Below are 23,037 nucleotides of genomic sequence, written 5' to 3'. Positions count from 1 at the left end.
CCTGCATGTTAAACAGAAACACAATAATGTATTCCTAGTGCGATGGAAGGGCTGCATGGGACAAGACAGATTCTGTTTGTGCGCAGCTTCTAAATAAATGGCAGAGATGCCAAAGATAAATCTGAGATGCCTTGCATACGTTTGTGTAACTCCCAAGATATTTTCAAATGTGCTAGGGCTTCCTTTCTGGCGGACTCGAAATGCAAAGTAAGCATGTAAAGAAATGATTTCCTTCCTAAATTCAGGAATTGACTGTCGTCTTTCTGAATTTGAAATTGCCCTAGAATTTATCACTGGAGAAGGTTAGTGGTTGGAAGGCTGTAAAAATCAAGGATCTAAAAAAAACATCAAGGATCCATTTCACTGTAAACAACTGGCAGCACTAAAAGTTGGTGAGTTTACTCTGCAGTTAACACAAAGCCTTGTCTTCCATAAAGTTGTGGAACATGTTATAATCCAGCTTAGCACTAACAGCCAATAGCAAAATGAAAGCACCCCCCAAAAAAGGTGACTTCAGCTCTTCCAAAATTTTCACCTTTATTATTTTTATATATCAAATAAGTATGCTGCTGTTAGTGAAGGATAAGAGGGGAAAGCTGACTCCTATATTAAATTTTCTCTTCCCCATTGCACTTTCAGGATAGAGAAGGTGTCACATTACAATGAGGATTTCAAATTTGCTTTTGAGAAAATTGTGTAAAATAAGCCATTTCCTACTAAGACTAGATAAATGATTACACAGCTGCTTGCCTTTCAAAGAGAATTTGCTCAGAATCTGGGCTTGCCACGGTGCTCACTTCATTATTAAAGAGTGCTGTCATATCTCACTCCCTGTGTCTGCTGGGGGCCGGGGCACTCTCCCACACACCCACCCCTAGAGGCTGCTTCCGCTATAGAAACAAAGTCTGGAGACCAATGAAAGACAGACGTTTGGGCAGATCCATATCCAGGGTTAAGAATTTCCACTTCCTAGGCTTAACGTGTAAATTGAGCTGGCAGATCTACCCTAGTAGCTAAGAAATATAAACATGTTTCTAAGTTACCTAATCAGTGGACATTTTCCTGGTAAAAGATTAACCAAGCTGTGATCAGTTTCTCAGCAACTGAAGGTAAAAAGCAGATTCTGTATTCTAAATGTCAACACTTACCCCAAAGATTTTCTTCTTTCTTTAAATCATTCACATAGATTTTTTTTAAATCAAATGAATATTATTTCCCACTGTAAACTTAAATGAGACCAACCCACCCTTATAACCAACAAACATACCTTGGTCTGCTTTTATTTTTCTAGTCTGCCATAAGCAAAATCGGCATTTATTTGCAGGCATTGGCAACTAAATGCATTTTTCCAGTTATTATTGTCATTCTTATCTACAAATGTCAGTGATATTTTCAATTAACTGTGATGTAGCATGAATTACACTAATATTTAAGTGATGGTCTTCTAAAGAGCATTAATTTTTTAATAAAAGTAACATATCTCTCTCATCCAGTAATTTTGAAATACTTGAAACTCAAGTTGGAATTGATTTTCTTGACTGTAAAGGAATGTTCCTAACCAGAGTACTTTCCTCTTGGAGTGATCTCTTTAATGAAGTCTTACTTCTGAGAAAGTTGAGTTTTTATGAGTTGGTGCCCTTGCTTCAGTGATAGTAGTCTAAATAAATATTGTGAAGAAATTTGATAATGGGTAAGTAGCAGGAGACACCATTGTTTAACCTCCAAACTATGCTAGTAAGTAGGGTGATAGACTTGCCATGCTGAATAATGGAGCTGTTATTCTAGCCCAGTAGGATTGTTTCCAAAGGCCTGCAACAAGGATCTGCCAGGCCCTGGCTGTGTGTTGCCCTTGCGTGCGCTCGTAGTCTCCAGTATCAAGTAACGGCACATTTATCAAACGAAATCACAATTTGGAAGAAAACCACATTTTCTACTCTTTCAAATAAGAAACATCCCTGTATGCTACTTTCATTTTTACTTGTTTTACCTAGGTGGAACAGAAGACTAATCTGGAAAAATAATTGTTAATAAAAAAAACTACAACATTGAGAGAATTTCATTCCCTTGAAATATATACTTTTAAGGGGCCATTTTAATACTGCATGAAAAAAAGTATATTTTCTTTATAAACCCTGAACATGCTAATATATTATTATACACAGCATAAAGTTAAGGGTGTTTGAACAGTGAAAATAGAAAGCATTCATAGCTATTCAACCCTGAATACTTAGGACATTTCATTTCTTTTTACAGCAACCATATTCTGTCAATAAAAGATCAAATGCTTTTGGTTACTGGACTGAAAAAAATCAAATCCTCCAAACTTTTAGCACTTGATGTTCCCGGGGTATTTGCTCTCAGCTATAGCTCATTAAATGAGCTGATCCACCACTGAGTCTATAAATTGAAACAAAAGCAAAGAGCTCTTTTTTTTTTCTTTTTTCAAAGTAGATGGCACCAAACTGAAATGCACTTCAGTCTGGGCTTTTTAAAAGTTCTTCTTACACATAGTAGGTATTCTGCAGAATAAATACATGTCATTAATCCAGCCATTTTTCAATACCAATCTGGTTGGGACGTCTCTGGGTTGGAGTGGTGGAACCATGATTATTAACTGGTAACTGGATGAGACTGAGGGGAGACCATGCAAATGACAAATGAAGTTTGACAAATTGGGTATTTGGTAATCACATGACCACTACATTTAATTACAAGCTTCTACTGGATTTTATGTCATTTCACACAAAAATATATTGTTAGTCACTATTCTAGGCACTTTATAGAGTATGTAAACAACCCTATGAAATGGATATCATGATATATACTCATATTAAAGGTGATGAACTGGGTCACAAAGCTTACAGAGCTAATAAGGAACAGAGTTAGGACTTGAACTCAAGGAATATTAGCCTAGAGTTAATCCCCTTAACCACTCTATTACTCTACCTCTTGTGTCTTTCTTAGGGATGCCAAATGAGGAGCTTTAGAGTCCAAGGAAATTGAAATAGATTGACCGATATATAATAGTCAAGGCCTTCACGCCACCCTTTTCTTCAGCCTTTCTTTATGTCACACATCCTATTAGATAAAATGTAAATCTAAGGTCCTTTGCATTCTGGTGCACATATGAGTACAGATTCATTCGTTCACTTTTAACCACATTTCCATCTGAGAGGTGATACTGGAAATATCACCAATTTGCAATTCCAAACATTATTTTTCCTTTAGTTTATATCCCAAATCAAAGAAAATATTTTCAACAACTGTTGAGTGTTAACCAAGCCAAGATGGCATTGCAACAGCTCTGCAATATTCTCTTCAAAAAGAGCTTGGCCGTAGTGTTAGATTTTAGTAGTATATTCAGGCCATATAGTTAGAATCATGACATATGAAGCCTTTCAGATTGGCCTCTTTCACTCAGTAATAAACATTTAAAGTTCCTCTGTGTCTTTTCCTTGCTTGATAACTCATTTCTTTTTAGTGTTGAATAATATTCCTTTATATGGATATACCACAGTTTATCCATTCAGCTACTGAAGGACATCTTAGTTGCTTCCAAGTTTCAGCAATTATGAAAAAAAGCTGCTATAAATATCCATGTGCAGGTTTTTGCACAGACTTAAGTTTTCAATTCATTTAGGTAAATACCAAGGAGCATGATTGCTGGATCATGCAAGCTCATCATGGTAAGATTTTGTTTAGTTTTGTAAGAAGCTGTCAATTGTCTTCCAAAGTGGCAATACCTCTTTGCATTCCCACTGGCAGTGAATGAGAGTTCCTGTTGCCCCACATCCTTGGCAGCTTTTGGAATTGTCAGTATTTTGGATTTTGGCCATTCAAATAGGTGGGGAGTGGTATCTCATTGTTATTTCAATTGGCACTTCCCTAAGGACAGATGATGATGAACAACTGTTTATATGCTAGTTTGTCCTCTGTATGTCTTCTTTGGTGACATTTCTGGTCATATCTTTTGCCCATGCTTTAATTGGGTTGTTCATTTTCTTATTGCATTTTAAAATTCTTTGTATATTTTGGATAACAGTCATTTATCAGATATATCTTTTGCAAATATTTTCTTTTAGCGTGTGCCTTGAATTCTCATTCACTTTGTGCCTCTTGATTCTTTTAAGTTTAGGGTAATTAGTTCACTGAAGTGATATACCAATATGTGAATTTTTAATTTGTACCATAAAATCCCATTTTCTTGGCTGGGCACAGTGGCTCACACCTATAATCCCAGCACCTTGGGAGGCTGAGGCAGGCAGATCATGAGGTCAGGAGATCAAGACCAGCCTGGCCAACATGGTGAAACCCTGTCTCTACTAAAAATACAAAAATTAGCAGGGCATGGTGGCACGCACCTGTAATCCCAGCTGCTCAGGAGGCTGAAGCAGGAGAATCGCTTGAACCCCAGAGGTGGAGGTTGCAGTGAGCCGAGAATGTGCCACTGCACTCCAGCCTAGGCAACAGAGCAAGTCTCTGTCTTGGGGAAAAAAAAAAATCCCATTTTCTCTTTCAATTAATTTATTAATTGAAGTCTTGCTAGTCCCATCTCCAACCAGTCTCCCAAACTTAATTCCTTAAATTGCCTAGAGTGGTTTTACACTCACCTCCGTGAAAGTCTGAGTAACTAAAATTTCCATATAAGAGTGAGCCTGTTATATGTTGCCCTTTGAGCTCTGGATGTCTGATATAAACACAAAGGAAATCTCTACACTTTTATTCATCTTATGTTCTTTGTTTAAATTTCCTTTTCCTGAACCAGTTTCCCATTTGCTTCAATAGTTCCACTATTCCCTATAGAGCTATAAAATAAAATGTGCACCTTCATTTCACAACCAAAGGGGAAAAAGAATTGGATATGGTTGTTTTCATGTAGAATACAGTGCTAGAGCTGACAGCAGAGCAAATTTATTTGCTCGTTTATGTAATCATTTCCAGGTATTAGCACATTACTTATTAACAAATGATTTAAGGACGTTGGTGGAAAAGGGGCCTGCATGGGGATATTTATTTAGATTTTCAAATAGTTTGAAAAATTAAAGCATAAGTCTAAACTTGGTGTCGATACTCTGTTTTCCAGGCATGTCTGCAGAAATGATCAGACGTATGGAATTACAAGATCTCCTGCTCGTTTAGGGTGTTCAAGGAAATCAAAGAACTGTGGAAACCATTACTGTCCAGGAAACAATGTTGTCTTTGAAAGCCTCATCACCTAAGACATGTCTCTGAAGTAGATGAAAAAGCCAACCCAGGCATAGTGGTGGAGCCCAGATGTCTCGCATGTTTAGCATGAGCTAGAAGACACTGTTTAAGTAAAAATGACTAAAGCCAGCCTGCCAAAAAAGCTTGTATTTCAGGTTCTAAGAGTTACTTGCTCATTTGACAGATATTTATACATTCCCTACTTTGTGTAAATCAGCTCACACGGCAAGAAAAACATATTTAGACGGTTATATAAAAGACACTAAGAGCTAAGTGACATGCGAGGAACAAAAATAATCTTATTAGAGTTCTTACAGGGAGAGAGTACTTTTCATTTAGTAGATGTGATCAGACAGGCTTTAAGGAGGAGCTGCATCAAGAGGGTGAAGACGGTGGCAAGTGGAGGTGGGAGGAAACAGTAGTTTGGATGGAAGGACATCTTAAGGAAAAGGTGTAGAAGCAAAAAGTTCACATCTTCTGGTCCTGTTTGGGGAAAAAGAAGCAGTTCAGTCTGGATGGAGCTTAAACATATATAAAGATATAAATAAGATGAGAAGAGAGGTGTGGAAAGAGAGCATCAGGGCCCTGTGTTTGCTGTCTATGGCTACATAACAAAGTACCCCAAACCTGAGACCTTCAGACAGCAAACTATTGCTATTTTACAGTTTCTGAAGATCAGAAATCTTGGTGCAGCTCAGCTGGGCTTCAGGGTCTCCCATGAGACTCAATCAAGGTATCTATGAGTCTGGGCTGCAGTCGTCTGAGCCTTGTCTGGGGCTGGAGGATCCACTTCTAAACTCAAGTGGCTATCAGCCAGAGGCCTCACTTCACTTGCAAGCAGGCCTCTTCATGACAGCTGGCTTCCCCTAGAGAAAGTAATGAGTAGGGGAGACAGAGAGCAAGTGGAAAAGAAGTTTTAGTGTCTTTTGTAACCTGATCAGGGAAATGATGTGCCATCATTTCTGCCATATTCTATTGGTCACACAGACTGACCCTTGTACAGCGTGAGAGGAGCCACACAAGGGTGTGGGTGCCAGGGGGTGAAGATCATTGGTGCCATCCTAGAGTGTGACTTGCACAACTACCATTTCAGTTGTGCAGATGAGGCCCTGCACATCTCTAAGGGCTTTATGTATAATGTAATTATCATGAAAGAATTTTTGAAAAGTAGAACATATGAGCAGATAAACAGAACTTGATGCCTCATAAGATGTACTTAGTGACATTGAAACATATGCATTTGATGAATGGTAGAATGAGCAAACACAATGGGTGAACAGCTGGAAGGATAACTGAAGGTCTAGATGAGAACTAATAAAGCCCCAGCTAGGTTGGAGACAGTGGGATGAGAAAGAAGGGCCAGATGCCCAAGTCAATAGCACAAAGGCTGAATTGACAGGATGTGCTGTCTGTCTCTAAAATAATTCAAGCGGAGGTCTGATGATGTCTCCATTCTCTCAGCAAACATTGTGTACATGCTAAATACCACACACTTTGCTATAGATTAGGGAGAAGAACTGAGGAAAGTCAGGAGCTCTCCGTCTATTTGGAGAGAAAGATAAGTAAACAGAAGGTTAAAATTCTAGGCAATAAGCACACTCCTGGGAAATAGAAAAGGGCATCTGGGGGCTTGAGAATGTGTTGTCACTTTAGTTGGTGGGCTGTGCCAGAAAGAAAGGGCCCCTTAACTGAGTCAGGAGAGATGAGGTTGAGGAGATCAGTAAGGGTTTTTCAGGCAGAGAAAATGCACAGCTCAGAAATCCAGAGCTTAAAAAAGTGGCCCCATTGGCAGACCAGCACAGGTCTATGTGGGTATGGCAAAAGGTGGGCCTGCAAAGGTAGGTAAAATTGAGGGCCAGAAGTGTCCTTGGTCCCAACTTATGGAGTGTATGTTTTATTCAGCATGTATCAAACAAGGTAATCATCACATAGACTTGGTGTTTCAGAAAGAGCTCTTGGGCCGCTATCTGAAAAGAAGGTGAAAGAAAAAGACTGGAGACCAGAGAGCTGTAATCTGGAAGTAATCTAGGTGAAAAATAATTAAGATCTAAACACAGGTTGTTATTGTGTGGCTGCAGGAAAGGGGGCATTTAAGAGATATTTTAGAAGTAGAGTTGATCAGATCATGTCATTGATTAGATGTGGGGCATGAAGGAGAGGTAGGTGTCTAGGATTACTCCGGCCTTGGTAACTAGTGGATGGTTGTCCTAACCATGGGAGCAGATAATGCAGGTGGAAAAGCAGTTTTGGGAGAGAAACAGTGAGCTTCGTTTTGGATGTGCTGCATTTGTGAAGAGCGTGCTATTTTGGCAGGAAAGACAACCATGCAAACTTGGAAGGCAGAAGAGAAACCTGGGGCTGGGCAGATTGGCTCAAGAGTTATCAGAATGCCCTCCTGTATAGGTGAGTTCATTGGCATGCATGTAATTGCCATGGGAGAATATGTTATGTGGAAATTGAAGGTGTGGCCGGGTGGGGAACACTAACCAGTGTGCAGCTGGTGAAACAGACTGTTGGGACTGAGAACAGGAGATTCAAAGATGGGAAAAGTAAAGACAGAGAGGCTAAGGGAGAAACTGGTGCTGAGAACCAAGAACTTGCAGACAGGAGTTACAGACAGTGTCAAATGTGTCAGAGAAGGGAACCAAGATATGGATGAAATGATGTCTACTGGATTCAGCTGCTGGTCTCTCTCTGGCCACAGAGGCCAGAGTACAGAGGGCTGGCAAGTGAATGTAAGGCAAGAGAATGTAGAGATTCAGCAAGAAATGTGACAGTGGAAAGAAGGAAACAGAAGGTTCTGTAGCTAAAGGGGAACGTGGGTTTGCCGGAGACTGCAGACACCACAGGAAGGATCATCTAAGAAGCTGATACAGAAGTTGGGCAGGGAAATGCTGGGAAGGGAAGGACAGGTCCCTGGCAAGGGCTCCACCCCCAGGCCTGTGCCCAGGGACCTAGGTGAGGACAGGCACTCCTGCCTTTGTGCCCAAATGTTGCATTTCCCAAGACCACCCTGGCCTGCCACGCCTCCATCCTGTGCCTATAAAACCCCCCGAGACCCTTGGCTAGGCGCAGTGGCACACGTCTGTAATCCCAGCACTTTGGGAGGCCGAGGTGGGTGAATCACTTGAGGTGAAGAGTTCTAGACCAGCCTGGCCAACATGGTGAAACCCCGTCTATACTAAAAAAAAAAAAATACAAAAAATTAGCTGGGTGCTAATTAGCAGGTGCAGTGGCTCAAGCCTGTAATCCCAGCACTTTGGGAGGCTGAGGCGGGTGGATCATGAGGTCAGGAGTTCAAGATCAACCTCGCCAAGATGGTGAAACCCCGTCTCTACTAAAAATACAAAAAAAAATTAGCCAGGCATGGTGGTGGGCACCTGTAATCTCAGCTACTCGGGAGGCTAGGGCAGAGAACTGCTTAAACCTGGGAGGCAGAGAATGCAGTGAGCCGAGATCGTGCCACGGCTTTCCAGCCTTGGCGACAGAACAAAACTCCATCTCAAAAAAAAAAAAAAAAAAGTAAATAAAAAATAAAGGGGCCGGGCGCGGTGGCTCATGCCTGTAATCCCAGCACTTTGGGAGGCTGAGGCAGGCGGATCACGAGGTCAAGAGATCCAGACCATCCTGGCTAACACGGTGAAACCCCATCTCTACTAAAAATACAAAAAATTAGCCGGGAATGGTGGCGGGCGCCTGTAGTCCCAGCTACTTGGGAGGCTGAGGCAGGAGAATGGTGTGAACCCGGGAGGTGGAGCTTGCAATGAGCCAAGAGGGCGCCGCTGCACTCCAGCCTGGGTGACAGAGTGAGACTCCGTCTCAAAAAATAAATAAATAAATAAAATAAAATTACCTGGGTGTGGTGATGGACGCTTGTCATCCCAGGTACTCAGGAGGCTGAGGTAGGAGCATCACTTGAGCCTGGGAGACAGAGGTTGCAGTGAGCTGAGATCGAGCCCCTGCACTCTAGCCTGGGCAACAGAGTGAGACTCTGTCTCAAAAAAACCAAAAACCAAACAAACAAACAAAAACCCCTGAGACCCTTGCAAGCAGGCACACAAGTGACTGGACGTCGAGAGGAACACGTCGGCAGAAGAAGACACAAGCAGCCGGATGGCTAAAGGACAGCTAGGGGAGCACGCCTGCGGAAGAGCTCCTGGCATTCTTCCGGCACACCAGCAGCTAGGTGGAGGTTGGCCAGGGCAGTCGAAGGAGAGTTCAGGCCACCTAGCAGCCTGACTCCAGGGGAAAATCATCTCCCTTCTGGCTCCCTCATCTGCTAAGAGTTACTTCCACTCAATAAAACCTTGTACTCATTCTCCAAGCTCACATGTGATCTGATTCTTCCAGTACACCAAGGCAAGAACCCAGGATACAGAAAGCCCTCTGTCCTTGCAATAAGCAGGAGTCTAATTGATCTAACTAACACAGCTGCCTACGGATGGCTAAACTAAAAGAGCACCATGTAACACATACCCACTGGGCCTTCAGGAGCTATAAACATTCACCCCCAGACACTGCCGTGGGTTTGGAGCCCCACAACCTGCCCGTCTGTATGCTCCCCTAAAGGTTTGAGCAGCGGGGCCCTGAAGAAGCGAGCCACTCCCCCATCACTCACCCTGCAAAGGGGGACAAGGAAACTTTTCCAATTTCAAAGCCATATCACTAGGAGAAAAGAAGAAACAGACACCAGATCCTATGTGGGGAGACTCACTAGTATGTGTGAGGGAAAGAGAAATGGATAGCGGGCAAGACGTTAAAAGAATTTCTAACTTAATTAGCAGGTTTGTTTTCTGTGAAAGAGGGAGAGTTGCTGGATGGAGTGCAAAAAAGAGAAGTTTCAAAATAACTAGTGTGAAGTAAGGGGGAAGGAAGTGTCTAGGGCCACAGCAAAAAGGATTACAAAGCAAACTGAGGAACCATTTGAGCGTCTGAATTTATCGTGGCACCAATTAATTGATTGATTGATTCAGTCATTATTGGATGCTTCAAAAGGTTTAGGTAATGTTGGTGCTGAAGGATTCACTGAGGACTAAAAGATTCAGACAAGCAAGGGTCCATCCACCCCAGAGGAGGCAGAAAGCTGCCATGCTAGGCAAAGGCCAGACAAATGTATCAAGGAAAGCTTTGCTGAGGTTTTAAGGTCCAAGATGAGTTCTGATTGGTTGATAGGGGTGAGCCAAGACAACAACTGTTACTCCTGGGTAGATTTCCCAAGCCATATCCACATTCATGCATGGCATGAAGTCCCATGCCAGCCACTATTGTAGCTGTTGGTAAGTATAAGTCAATTTTCATTTGAACTAACATGCTTACTCTATACCTGAATATGTGAAAGATATGAAATATTTCATATTTAGGTGGTTGGCAAATACAGAAATAATATCTTTATAAAGGTCTACTAAAAATAGTTTCAAGAATTAGTAGCTACAGTCATATTCTTTTTTTTTTATTATTTTCTAGGAGGTAATCTAGTTTCATGAAAGCAAAGAAGAGAAGGAATGGAATATGATGTGCGTGTTCCAATCCCTTTGTTCATCACTAGCACATTTCACTCCTTGCCTGCTTAGAAAGCCAATAAGCCAGCAAACCCCCAGGCCAGGGCCCACAAACTGGCATCCACTCTAACCCTTGGAAGCAAGTCAGACCAATTACAGGTTGTGGAGACACTGCAGTTTGTTTGAAAATATTAAGTAGGTCAAATTGTCCTGTGAAATGTAGGCTGACAACTTCTTTATTAGTAAGAAGACCATTTATTAATGTATTCAACATCTGTTTCTTGAGTGCAAGGCAATTTGATGGAGATTTTGGGTCTTACTAAAATCAACCAGAGGCCCTGTCCTCTGGAGACAACCTGCAGTCTAGAAGGGAGATGTCTACAAAAGGCTCATACAGGGCAGCAAGGTTATATGCCCAAGAAATTTCACAATAACACAGAGTAATCAGCCCATTGATGTTTTTGGGATCTCCCACTGGCAGCAAAGTTCAGGAGTGGTGAAAAAAAATACCCACATTTCCAGGTCAGCATGCAGCTGCTAAGCTGGCCCATGATACTATATATAGTCTAGGTGTCCTGAAACTTTACAGCACCTTTTAAAATCATGTCCAGAAAAATTAGTTAAAATCAAACTGGATTAATGAAAGTCGTGCGCTGATCTAGAGGCAGGCAAAAATGCCAAAATGTGCCAAGAGAAAAGCAGAAAGAAGCAACATCATACAGCTTAGAGGTCAGGGGTGATCTTCTGTAGATGCCCGAGCAGAACATTGGCAATCAGGAGGATGAGTACAGGCAGCTTATCTGTGAACAAGCTGAGCTGCAACTGAGCAGCAAAAGAGCAGTAGAGCAGATAGTGGAGAGGATTATGAGTAGAAAAATAATGACCTCTACGGAGTCGCACGAAAAGGGTACGGCTGACATCCTTCCATCCTACAGGGAGATGCTGTTGCAAAGTTTAAAGGAAGCTTTCCCTAAGATGTACAAGCTGAGGAACCTAGAGAACATGCTGGTAGCAGGACCTAAATAATGCTATGAGGCATAGAACAGTAGGTAGCAGGGCTTCACGGATGACCGGAAGAAAGGGAAAGGCACCAGCAGTCCTACCTTGCCTAAATTGAGGGAAGAAATTGTCACCTCCACCAGGTAAGTACCCTTCATGGGCATTCCCAGAGCATCTCAAGGTTTCTTTGTTTTCTTTGTTTTTGTTTTGAAACAGGATCTCTGTTGCCTAGGCTGTTGTCACTCTATGCCCAGGAATAGCTCACTGTAGCCTCAACCTATTGGGCTCAAGCAGTCCCCCAGCTAAGTCTCCCAAATAGCTGGAGTAGCTGGGGCTACAGGCACGTGCCACCACACACAGATAATTTTATTTTTAGTACAGACAAAGCCTTGCTATGTTGCCCAGTCTGAGCGTTTTGAGTTTATGCTTCGCATGGCACAGGCTTGTAATTGCCTGCTTACTTGTATATGCTCTTGCCTAGACTAATATCTCCTTGAAGTATCCATTATTTCTCTGTTTTCATTACCCAGCACATTACTTAGCATATAGGTATCATTCAATGTTTGCTAAATGAAACAGTGATCAAATGACTTCTTGTTGGGTTTGACTTCATGTTTGCATGTAGGATATAGGAATGTGAATAGCAGGGCATTGGATCAGGAAGACAGAGTGAACCTACAGTGAATATTTGCCCTTTGCCCAGCATGTAAATCATCTCCCTTTGCTTTTGAGGAATTTCCAGTTTCCTTTGTGGAATTCACTACTTTTGAGTCATGGAAGGAGGCACATCCCACCTAACACTAAAGATGGCCAATCTTCCAATTGCTCTTTCTCAACCTCCCTTGCTGCTGGGGCATGAGCATATCACCTAAGTTCTAACAATCAGACCACTCCCCTGATTTTGAATAGAAAGCGTGTGATGCAAGGAGGGACAGAAAAAAATCCACTGTGGTTTGGTGACAGTTGCAGAATTGAGAGCTTGGTGCAGTAGCATGATGGCTGCCATAGAAGACAGTGCACATGGCAATCACATCATAGTGGGAACGGACTCTGCTAGCATTCTGTGACAGCAACTGTGGTGTCCTCATCCAGCCAGTTCCGTGGCATTATTTTGAGAATTCATTCTGGCAATACAAGCTTCTAAGTCTGTTTCCAGCCCTCCTGAGAAGTCTGTAATCTGCCCAATATCTTTTTTAAAAAAAATTCCTTTCTTCTTTAAGTCAACCAGTCAGTTTCTGTAACTTGCAACTTGGAACCCTGACTGATATAGGGCTAACTCCTGGGGCACCAGGCTAGAACTTTCACATATCATCTGCAGGCAGCAGGGGACCATTTAGACTTCTAAGGGTGTCATGACAATCACAGAAGTGTTCTAAGAACATCAAACTGTCAGTGGTATGTAGTATGAACTAGAAGAAGATGGATCTTGAAGAAGAAAAAAGATCAGGTAGGAAGGTTTTACACCTATACAGATGAGAAGTAATGCAGTAATGAAGGACTGAGCTAGGAGATTTGTAACTAGAATGAAGAAAAGAGGTCTATTTCTAATTCCTTGTCTGGTTTTCCACAGGGAATTTGGTCTAAAATGAGGGAAAATTGTGCTTCTGTAGAAAATGCATTATTTATATCACACCTTTCCATGTTATCTTATTCTAGTCTTTCATAGTCTTCCAGCTATTTTACAACTCTGTATATTGTGGACAACTGATTGCAATGCAAAGTAATTCTTGTCTGTAGATATGTAAATTATGCCTACTAGAAGTTCTATTGACTTTCTTCCCCACTGTGGAAGAGGCCAGTTTTGCCTCCATTTGCACATTTGTTTTAACATTTCTGATCCATAAATTAACATTTACAAAATTATCCCTTGAACTGGTTGAAACACCTCACCAGTTTCCTCTTTAATGAATCAAATAAAACCTTTACCTTGTGTTTGTATTTATATCTGTAGGAGACCTTGTTTTTGAAAAATTTAAGCCTTCATTTCTCTCTTTGTACATGGCTTCTTGAAAAAAAAAGCTCCAAAATGGACATAAGTTACTGTCATTCCTGCTATTATCAATTGATGTTTAACTAGAAGTAAGTGTCTAGTACATGACAGGATTTATCTTAAAGAGGCTGTAGAGGAGGAAAAACTTTCCCTATACTCTCTTAGGTTCAGTATCTGGAGATTGCAAATTAAACAGAGAAAAGAAAGATTAACAGGAGAAAAGGTTATTTCACATGGACACAAGGAAGTGGGAGACTCACAGAATAAAAGTGAAAACGCCAAAGTTGTGGTTAGACCTAGGGACTTACATACTATTTTAGCAAAGGGTGATAAAGTATGGAGAAAGGACTAGACAAAGGAAAAGAGGAGTTTGGCTTCTAGAGAGGGTAACTTGTGGGAAGGTGACTAGGAAATTGTTATGGTCTGAATATGATTTGTCCCCACCAAAACTCATGTTGAGGCTTGGTCCCTAATGTGGCAGTGCTGGGAGGTGGTACCTTTAAAAGGTGATTAGAGGCCAGGCGCAGTGGCTGATGCCTGTAATTCCAGCACTTTGGGAGGCCGAGGCGGGCCGATCACGATGTCAAGAGATGGAGACCAGCCTGGCCAACATGGTGAAACCCTGTCTCTACTAAAAATACAAAAATTAGCTGAGCTTGGTGGTGCGTGCCTGTAGTCCCAGCTACTCAGGAGGCTGAGGCAGGAGAATCACTTGAACCTGGGAGGCAGAGGTTGCAGTGAGCCGAGATCACGCCACTACACTCCAGCCTGACGACAGAGCAAGATTCCGTCTCAAAAAAAAAAAAAAAAAAAAGGTGGGGGGAGGTAATTAGATTGTTAAAATGGACTAATGTCTTTTTTGTGAGACTGGGTTAGTTCTTGCAGGGATGGATTAGTTCTCATGGGAATGGATAAGTTCCCAAGAAAGCAGTTGTTATAAGGTGAGATTGCCTCTCATGTTTTGCCTTTTTTTGCACATGCCCAGTTCCCCTTACATTATCTGCTATGTTTTGATGAAGCAAAGGCCCTCACTAGAAACCACCAGATGGGGCGACCAAATCTTGAACTTCCCAGCCTACAGAACCATGAGCGAAATAAACCTTTTTTTTAAAAAAAAATTAAATCTGTATCAGAAATTCTGTTATAAAAACACAAAAATGACCTAAGTAATGTATGGTAAATAAGCATTATTTACTAAAGTCTGTTATGTAGACTCAGTCATCTCAAGTGATAAGAGTTGTCTCCTGAGTCTTTCTTCTCTTCCTCTTATGGAAAAAGGAGGTCACCTATACTTTGCAAGTGTGGGTTTCCTTTACAAAGATTTCCTTTACAAAGGGGAAATTTATGCCCTTTTAAGCAGAAAAGGGAATGGCCTAGAGTGTCTCCCATGTTTGCTGTTTCTTAATTGCCTTCAGTTCAAAATAATCCTTATGCCAAAGCGACATATTTTGGGGTGATATTCTGATCCCTTCCAACTGCCATAACAAAGTACCACAGACTGGAAGACTTTCACAAAGCTGACTCATTTATATGTAAAGTATTTGTCACTCAGTGTCCTAAATACATAGAAGTGCATGAGGGATTAAAATCCCTGCATATCCGATAGAGCCCTAAGTGGATCTCAATCAATATGAATGAATGGATGGGTGATTATGTTTATAGCGCCTGTCTTATGGCTGCATGCTAAATCCTTTTCAGTGGACTCCAAGGAAGTGACCCAATTCTCTGGTTATATTAGAATTTTGTTATATGGAATATAGCTTAAAATAAGTGGACCATCAGCTGAAAGTAAGAAATCTTTGAGTCTTACAGCTATTTCATTGAAATAGAATTTGATTTGTACCACAACCATAAAAGGTGGTCTAGCAGTGCAAGATATTCTTCTATGGGATCATGAATACTGATCTATTTTTTACACAGATATATCTCAGAAGCTAACATTCAGAAATGTGCTAACACAATATGTCACAATATGTTGTTTAACAAAAATATAGAAAAAAGCCATATCTGCCACAAATGAGGAGTGTCATTAAAGCATCAGCTGCAAGTATTCACAGGCTTCTGACTTGGCAATTGGCTGCAGAGAACCACTTACTCAAGCAATTCCTCACTATTAGCTTTTGCTTGTTCCTCTTGGCTTCAGCACAAAGTTGCTTTTAAAAGCAGGTGACAAAATGAAAGCCTCAAGTATATGACCTTATTTCAGGTCATTTGTAACTTCTCAGATTGTTGGTTAAAAAAATTGTTTGCAAAGAGTATTAATAGGCTTGCATGGTTTTCATAAACCACCTGAATAAGGTGCTTCTCAGAAGGAACCATGCCATTCATAAAGCAAGGACTCTGGAGCCAGATGGAATGGGTGCGAAGTATGGCTCTAACATCTCCTAGCTGTTTGATGCTGAGAAAATTATTTAAATCTCCCTATGTCTTGGTTACTTACCAGTAAATCTCAGAATCCTCATGGGGAGTGAATATGTAAAGCACTTAGCATAAAGTCTGGTCCACAGAAATGCTATATAAGTATTTACTGATAATATGGAGATGTGTATTTATTGATTGAAAAAAGAATTCCTGCAAACTACAATGGTTCTGGCTGCTTCCCAACATGGGGAAGAGAAGGGGCAGCCTCAACATTGCAAACAGCTGGGGAGGACCAAGATGACTGGCCATTCGCTTCTGTAATACAATATTTCCTCTCTCCCCTCCACCTTTCCCACGTTTCTGGGAAAAGTGCCCGATAATGAAAACAAGTTGTTAGGAGGACCTCCCATGTGATATGAGAAGGATGGTACCTGATCTGGAGCCCATTCTTCAGGGGAAATTTTCTGATTCTTTGTCAGCTTAGTGGGAATGATCAAAATGTCTTTTGATAATGGTTTCTGTTCATTTTAGCAAATCTCATCCCAAATTGCGAACATAAAAAAAAAGTGGATAGCATCTTCTTTTATTTCCTTTGCTAAATAGTTGAGAAGCATGAGATAGGTCCTTACAACTTCAGGCTTGTCTTCAAGAGTAAGTCCAAAAAAGAGGTAAACAGATTTCCTGCTTCAGGGACAGGCTGATAAGGGTTAACATTTTGCTGAGGATTCCATTTGTGTGCCCTCTAAGGAAACAGGCAATGCCTCACAGGATCCCATTACCCAAACAGGAGAAGCTAGGAGCCTTGGGAAGTATTTACCCGGGGCATGAAAGGGTCACATAACTTCATATAACTTGCAACACAGCATTTGTTTAACATTCAAGTAAGATTAGAGGGGAAAAAAGGTGTGTGTGCACACACACACACACACACACACACACACACACAGAAAGAGAAGGAGGAACTTAAACCAGCTATGGTGAAGACAACCTAAAGGTCAAAATTGTAATATTAAATAAATCTTACAAGATTTTATAAACCGTAATTTATTGTCTATGTGCAACTGACATTTTAGCTCTTGGTTTAATACCAGACACTTCAAAGTATTCTTGTAGAAGAATGGTTGATAACCCTCTTACACAGTATAATTGGAATTCTGCATGTTAGAACATTTGGTTTCTGAAAGATTTTTGTAAATGTTAATAGCTGTCTTTTAAAATGGTGTAAGTGTGAAATGCTATGAAAAGCAAAGGTTTAAATGTCACTCTGTCTATAATTTTCATATTGTAAAAACTAAATAAGTTTTTTAAAATGGAAAACCTAAAAGCCTGCTGCAAGTTTGAAGATATCAGCTCATTCATTCTTCCTTTTTGAAATGGATATGACATTTAACCAAATGAGCCAAATTTAGAATTAAAGGTGATCTGTTTTTTCTAAAATTTAATATTGAACATTTCGCCTAAACTGAGAAGCAATTATATTTACAGAGTCCCTACTTCTTCCCACACTGCATGAGCTTATGATTAAAGATCTGCCTTTAAAGTATTCATCTGATGAGCCACCCAGCTACACATAGTCATTACCATCTGAATTTCCATTCTGGACTCCAGCCAGTCTGGCTGAGGCAGTATCTGGGCTCTTTGTATAGAGGCAGAGCCAATGCATTTCTTCCCAGAGTACATTTCTTCCCACTATGAAAATAAAAAATGCCCTTTCCCCCTTCTCCTTTCTCCTGTTTTTTTTTTTTTTTTTTTTTTTTTTTTTACTCTCAGGTTGGCTTTTACTTCTTTGTGAATATTTACTGTGTAAGCGGGAAAGGGTTCATTTCCGTCCATTACCCCTCCTTGGGAATCTGAATTCTGCATCATCTCTGGTACTTGGCAGCCTGCGTACATAGGCCAAGAGTGAGCATCCTACAAACAAGAAAATAAATAAACCTGATTCACCTAGAATAGGGTCCGAACATTACTGCTCAAACCCCATTTCACCTAAGTCCTGTTTAATGGACCAGTGTATTTGGTGTTGGGTATGTGGCTGCTATGAGAAATTTGTTACTTTTCATAAGTACCAAAGGTTGCAGGGGAATCAATTAAAAAAAATGTAAATGAGATGGCATTCAAGAATTTCCCTCTAATCCATCACACTCATTCAATGCAGTAGTGTTACAATATGTTTTGCTGGTTGAAAGAGAAAGGAGCCCAGTTATTGTTCAAACGCCAGGAAGTACAAGTAACTTGTACCTAACTTACCTCTGCTCCTGTAAGCACATGCTCTAGATCTCAGCATCCTTTGCCTTGTGCAGCTAACAAGAGAAAGTCAGTTGGGTACAGCTGGTTAATACATACTAAGGCTATTTTCACAGAATCATTTATTCATTCTCCCTCAGCCTTTAACTCTATGAATAGAAACCAGTTTTAGGCTAAGCTCCTATTAGAGGCAGAGTCAAGAGATACAGTATTGGCCAAATCCAATATTTTCTATTGGGATAAATTGGGGATGTATGTAATCTGTTCTTCTTTCATTTTAACTTACATCTTAAGAATATTATATCACTTTGACCCAGTACACTGGACAATGCCTCCCTCTTCACCACAGGGAAGGAAAAAAGATGCATCCTTCTATATGAAATTGGGATTTTTTTTTATATCCTGGGAGAGGCCTTAGTAAGTGATTAACCCTGTTATTTAATTATGACAGAGGAGCTGAGGTTCTCAAACTTTAGCAAGCATCAGAATCACCTGGAGGGTTTGTTAAAACACAGATTGCTGAGTCCTGTCCCAGTTTCTGAGTCAGCAGATCTAGAACAGGGCTGAGAATGTGCATTTCTAAAAAGTTTCCAGATGGTTCTGATGCTGCCTTTTCCACACTTTGAGAACCACGGAAATAGTGTGTTTTTCCAGCACCAAAGCCAAGGATTAACTGGGTTATAGCTAACAACCCTAAATAGCACACTCACTAAGTCACCTAAGGGCATACTTTATATTCTGCTTTTCCCGGTTTACTAAAGAGACAGCACCACACTGGATGATTTACAAAGATCATTTTTAATGGCATGGGTCATGGACTGGTAAAACTGCTTAAAAATGTTCCCAACTAAATTATTGTGAGCATGTTCTATTTGGGGCTTTAATTAATCATTCATTCCTATTTTTCTTCCTGAAAAACAAAAATAATAATATAATAACTTCCATTTGTTAATTTCTTCCTACAATGCTACTGGCTCTGTGTTGCCTGGTTCCCATCAGTTTACCTCATTCAACCTTCACTGCAATCAAGGAGGAAGCTTTATCATCCCTATCTGACAGAACTGAGGACATGGCTGAAGGAGATTAAAAGCACATTTGGAAATACCGCTTTAGATACTCTACAAGTTAACCTTGGAATAAACCAGACTATCGGAGAGCATTGTCACTCACTGACGGATTTCTTTCATTCCTCTCTGCTTTGGCATTAGGCAGTTAGCCACATCAAGAGACTTCATAAGAAACAGCCCTGTAACTCATTTGTTGCTTTCCTGTAAGAATGTTGTCAAGGACATTATTTACTTCATTACAAAGGGTCTTCTTTGTGCTGGAGAAACTTCTCTCAGATCTCTGTGCCAGGAAGAATGGTGTTTCTCCCAAACACTGGGTTTGATATTACAGATAGTATAAATTATATATCCAGGCACATCCTCCTTTAGTGAGTATATACAAACTGGCTTCACTTCATTATTTTCATCTTCCAACTTCTCCATAATAATATTTACTTTTAAAAATGTTCTTAACAATGAATATGACCAAGACAATTTGAGGAAACCAATCATAAACTTTGTGTCAATATAGTAATCATGTTTCCTGCAGGGAGATACCACTGTTCCCACTAAAACAGAACACAACAAAAGGAGGCAGGAGAGAAATGAATGACTTAGGACCTGTCTAGGTTGAAAAGGCAAACTAGAAGTGGGGCACACCTAACTTGTTTAAAAAGACTTTGTCAACTATTATTTGTGTACTCTTGGCATTTCTGTGTTCTCCTCATTCCTATTTCATTCCTATTCCCCTTTAATATTTCCTTTACATACCTGATACCTTCCCTCCCAAAAATGGTGTGTGTCTATGTAGTTCCTTGATGATTTTGTCAACGAATAATAAACCCTGGGTTTTGGATAAGGAGGTGAAAAGAAAGGGCTCTGCTTGATTCTGCACAGGGCTATACACCACAGGGCGAGGAAAAAAGGAAAATCCAAATATGTTTAGTCAGGATGTTTTCCTAAACTATTGAAGAAATCTTATCTGGCCTCCTCTTAAAATATGTAAGAACTGTTTCCACCTGCTTGTTACTTGGCTGTGCTTATTTTAGACCAAAGCCAATAAAAAAAATGAGACTCTTCCCACAGTTTACTTATTAATTATACAGGAGAAAATAGTAGCTTAACAGGAGAACTCTGGTGGACACCCTTTTACCCAACTTAGCAATACTACCAGTGGGATGAACAGGCACCATGTGTCTGCTTGTGTGACAGTGTGACAAAACACAATACCACTTACCTTTCATTCCTGAGGGGAGAGAAAAGTGCATCCTGAATCTAATTATAGGGAAACATGGGATAAACCCAAACTGAGGGACATTCTACAAAATAAATGGCCTGTATTCTTCAAAACAATATCATGAAAGACAAAAAAAGGTAAAAAAAAATTCCAGATTAAAGGAGACTAAAGAGTCATAAAAACTAAACCTAACACAAGATCCCAGATTGGGCTCTGAACCAGGGAAAAAAATGCTATAAAGAATATTACTGGAGTAGTAGCTCGTGCCTGTAGTCCCAGATACTCATGGGGGAGGCTAAGGAGGGAGGATAGCTTGATCCCAGGAGTTCAAGGCTGCAATGAGCTATGAGTAGAACACTGCACTCCAGCCTGGGCATCACAGCTAAACCCTGCCACATATCCCCCAACCAAGGAAAAGATATTTTTGGAGCCTCTGGCAAAATTAGAATAAAGATCTGTAGATTTGATAAGGGATTGTATTAATATTTCACATTTTGATAATTATAACATTGTTATGTGAGCAAATATTCATGTTTTTAGGAAATACACACTGAACTATTTAGGGGTAAAGAAGAACTGTGCCTACAGCTTACCCTCAAATGATTCAGAAAAATAGAATCCCATAATCATTTTATGTAGATGATAGAGATAAATATAGACATAGGTGCATTTACCCCATGTTCACGATGCAGCACGTTCATCACACAGCACGATGGGATAGATGGATGGATTCACAGATGGATGGATAGTTAAAGATATGAAAGTAAATGAGGCAAAAGGTTAAAAACTGTGAATCCAGGTGAAGAGTATACAGTAGTTCTTTGTACTATTATTGCAATTTTCTCTGTCTGAAATTATCACAAAATGTTTGAGGTTTGTTTTGGAAAAAATAATAGCCACAGAGTATTTTTTTCCCGAAGCAATAGTGCATGAAGTGTTGTTTGTGATGTGGCAAAGCAAATAGCTGCAAAATAAAGTTATTCACATAACAAGTATGGTCATCTTAAAAGCATGATGCCTAGTGAAAACCACTTCCTTTCATGCACAGACTTGGCTAAATCTTTTAAAAATTTTTTTGAAGCACTGGGGTTGATTATTCACACCACAGAATTCTCATGTGGTAGCAATGTTATGCACGCCATCTTTAAAACATGCTTGGCTCTCAAAAAGCCCTTCCCCCTACCCTCTAAAAAGCACTGGAACACACCAAAGCCTAGGAGGTACCAGCTGGAGTCATATATTCTGTTTTCTCTGACAAGGGTAGTGCCATTATAATCCAACAGGCCCATGTGAATGTGCGGCAAACATTCGCTTCGATTTTTATTGTGGAGCATGACAGAAAAGAACATTTGTTCCTTTTCATTCCTGAATGTTTTCATGGTGACATTTCTCAATCTGTGGGTTTGGGTGTGTGTGTGCGCATGTGTGTGTGTGTGTGTGTGTTTACTGCTTTCTTTTCCCTCAAAGAGATCACCCAGTGACCTTGAAATCTGCACTGGCATTTCACTGGCAGGAAGGCAAGTTCCCTCTTTTCATTTGCAAAATGAATAACAATTTGATCATCCTTAAACTTCTAAAAGGTTAATTATGCTCTCTTCATGAGTATCAAATAAAAACCTGTTTTATCTCTGCCCAAATGAAACCCACAGGGCTCACCCTCCCTCCAGCTCTGCCAGAAGCCCGAGTCCTTCTGGCTGTCAATTAACCACTATCAACTCCTAGATCTGTGTGAGCTGCTGTGAATTTTCTCATCCCAAAACTATGACAGCCCTCATTTGTTAGAGCTGTGTGGTGACTTTAAAAATTTCTCAGCAGGAAAGTGTTACCAGCTTTGGGTGTGATGGAAAGAAAAGGGAAGCATGAGGAGCAAGCTGGAGAGAAAGAAAGAGAAAGATAAAAAGATGTTGGATTACTAAAACTTCATTTCACTCTAAAGATTTCCACACCCAAACAAGAATTCAAACAACATAACGAAAATTGGAGGGAAACGCTAATAAACATAACAACCATAAAAATTAAAAGCAAATTTAAAATATTTAAGCTCTGCTGCAGCCAGAAGCATTCGATTCTTGCTAGTTCTCAAAGAAGGTACACTTCTGCACACTCAGCGATGACGGTGCCCGTGTGTCAACACTCGTGGTGGGAGTGGTCAACAAGACTTTGTATGGAAAAGGCTCAACATCTACCCCCCTCCCCTTTAACATTTCTAAGCTGCTACTATTTCTTGGCCATAAACAGCCTCTTTAGTTATAAGCCAGAAGCCATATCTTTAAAAGTAAGTCTGAGAGAGTTACATTTCATTTTTATTACAAGAAAACATCATCTTCCAAAGAAAAGCGATGGCAGAGAATGGCAGCTCATGCTAGGGGGCAGGAAATCCTGCTCTTGCCTGACACTCATGGCTCCTTGTTTTAATAACTCATACTATTTCACATAAGCCAACCAAGCATTATTATA

At 40.4% G+C, this 23,037-nt stretch overlaps 1 long non-coding RNA gene across 1 annotated transcript; it reads left to right on the top strand.

Annotated features, from left to right (window-relative positions):
- Positions 1-13,063: 13,063 nt before the first annotated feature.
- On the top strand, positions 13,064-19,467 carry LOC107974727 (uncharacterized). Its single transcript, XR_001717692.4, has 2 exons — positions 13,064-13,149; positions 19,297-19,467. It is a non-coding gene; the product is annotated as an uncharacterized LOC107974727 (long non-coding RNA).
- Positions 19,468-23,037: the final 3,570 nt, after the last annotated feature.

Source organism: Pan troglodytes, chromosome 4 (genome assembly GCF_028858775.2).
Source record: "Pan troglodytes isolate AG18354 chromosome 4, NHGRI_mPanTro3-v2.0_pri, whole genome shotgun sequence".
Lineage (NCBI taxonomy): Eukaryota > Metazoa > Chordata > Mammalia > Primates > Hominidae > Pan > Pan troglodytes.
The sequence above is the reverse complement of the archived record's forward strand: the minus strand, read 5'-3'. Positions and strand labels throughout refer to the sequence as shown.